The 2039-nt window shown below is 37.9% G+C and overlaps 1 protein-coding gene across 1 annotated transcript in view; it reads left to right on the forward strand.

Annotated features, from left to right (window-relative positions):
- SLC12A2 (solute carrier family 12 member 2) overlaps positions 1-2039 on the forward strand; it is a 92118-nt gene that overhangs the window by 45184 nt on the left and 44895 nt on the right. The gene's annotated exons all lie outside the window — the stretch shown is intronic.

Here is a 2039-nt window from a genome sequence, read left to right on the forward strand (position 1 = left end):
GGGTGAATTTTGGGTTTTTTTTAAAGTTTTTTTGTCATTTCCCCAATACAGTTTTTTTTTTCCTACTGTATAGCACGGTGACCCAGTTGCACATACATGTATACATTCTACTTTCTCACATTATCATGCTCCATCATAAGTGACCATAGTTCCCAGTGCTACACAGCAGGATCTCATTGCTAATCCATTCCAGAGGCAATAGTCTGCATCTATTAACCCCAAACTCCCACCTTATGCATTTTCTGAATGTTTGTTTTTGTCAATTTTATTTTTAAATTATAGTAGATGATTACTTCTAAAAATAATCCTAATACTCTTGTATTTTCTGTTTATGACTTTAACTGATTTAAAAAGATCTGTAAGTATCTACTGTGCCCTATTTTTCATTTTCCATATTTTTTTCAGATCTGTGACAGTTTATGAAAGTATGACATAGTTGTCTAGTATAGGCCTCATTTATATTCAAGTAGCACATCTGGGCTCATCTAGTCTGAGGTAAATACGTTTAAATACACTTTGGAACATGACTTCCTTTTTGGCAGTTGATGCTGCTTGGCCCTTCTCACTCATTATTACTAAGGTAGTGTCTGCAGTAAGCAAGTTATGTTGATAAACTTGTCAGTTCAAATGATTACCTAATAGGGGTATTCATTTTCTCCCTATTACTTTTTGATATAAGTATCTCCCTTTTACTAAATATCACTGCTTCTGCTGTGATCTAGATACAGTTTATTTTATTCACTCAAAGGCATTTATCCTGTGATAATTTCCTTGCTTCCCTGCATCAAAACTATCACCTCTGTATGAACTTCCATAATTGCTATAGTAATTTTTGAAGATACTACGTCTTGTCTTTCCCGTGGCATATGGAGGTTCCCTGGCTAGGGGTCTAATAGGAGCTGTAGCTGCCAGCCTACACCAGAGCCACAGCAACGTGGGATCCGAGCCGCGTCTGCAACCTACACCACAGCTCACGGCAACGCCGGATCCTTAACCCACTGAGCAAGGGCAGGGACCGAACCCGCAACCTCATGGTTCCTAGTTGGATTCGTTAACCACTGCGCCACGACGGGAACTCCACGTTTTGTCTTTTATTCTCCTTAGTTACCACCTTATTTTCCAGGTTCCTTTCATAGACAATTTCTTAATTCCTTACTTCCCATTTATTCCTTGTTATTTGAGAGTCATTTCAAACTTACAGAAGATTTGAAGATAATACAATAAATGTCTTACACCCTCATCTAGTTTCACAAAAAAAATTCACATTTTTATATTCCTTTTTGCTACATTTGTCTTATCACTCCATATATGTCTAATTATTATTACTATGATTGTTAAACTTTTTTTTTTTTTTCCTGGTCTTTTTAGGGCCGCACCCACAGCACATAGAAGTTCCCAGGCTAGGGGGTCACATTAGAGCTAGAGGTATGCCACAGCCACAGCAATGCCAGATCTGAGCTGCGTCTGTGACCTGCATCACAGCTCATGGCAACACTGGATCTTTAACCCACTGAGCAAGGCCAGGGATTGAACCCGCATCCTCATGGATCCTAGTCAGGTTCATTACTACTCAGCCACAGTGGGAACTTATGTTAAGCCTTTTCAGAGAATTTGCAGAAATCATTACTTCTTACCTGTAAATACCCGAGTATGTATCTACTAAGGAAGAGGACAGTTCAGGAAAGTTTAACTTTGGCACAGTGTTATATCTAACGTTTTTTATGTATAAATTTTTCTAATTGTTCCTATAAAAGATTTTATAGAGACTTTTTTTCCTGTTCCAGGATCCACTCTATGGTCATATGTTATATTCACTTACCAAGAGTCTCTTCAGGCTCTTTTTTAAAACAATTCTTGACTTAATCTTCAGTGCCCCTTAATCTGAATTAGTGCCTTAGCCTCCCCGCCCCCCCCTTCCTTACATTGACATTCTTCAAGAATTTAGGCCACCTGTTTTGTTTTTTTGGTTTTTTTTTTGTTTGTTTGTTTGTTTTTTTTTCGAAGTTCCCTCCTTTTGAGTTTAATTCCATAGATTCAGT

The sequence above is a fragment of the Phacochoerus africanus genome, chromosome 4 (assembly GCF_016906955.1).
Source record: "Phacochoerus africanus isolate WHEZ1 chromosome 4, ROS_Pafr_v1, whole genome shotgun sequence".
Taxonomy (NCBI): Eukaryota; Metazoa; Chordata; class Mammalia; order Artiodactyla; family Suidae; genus Phacochoerus; species Phacochoerus africanus.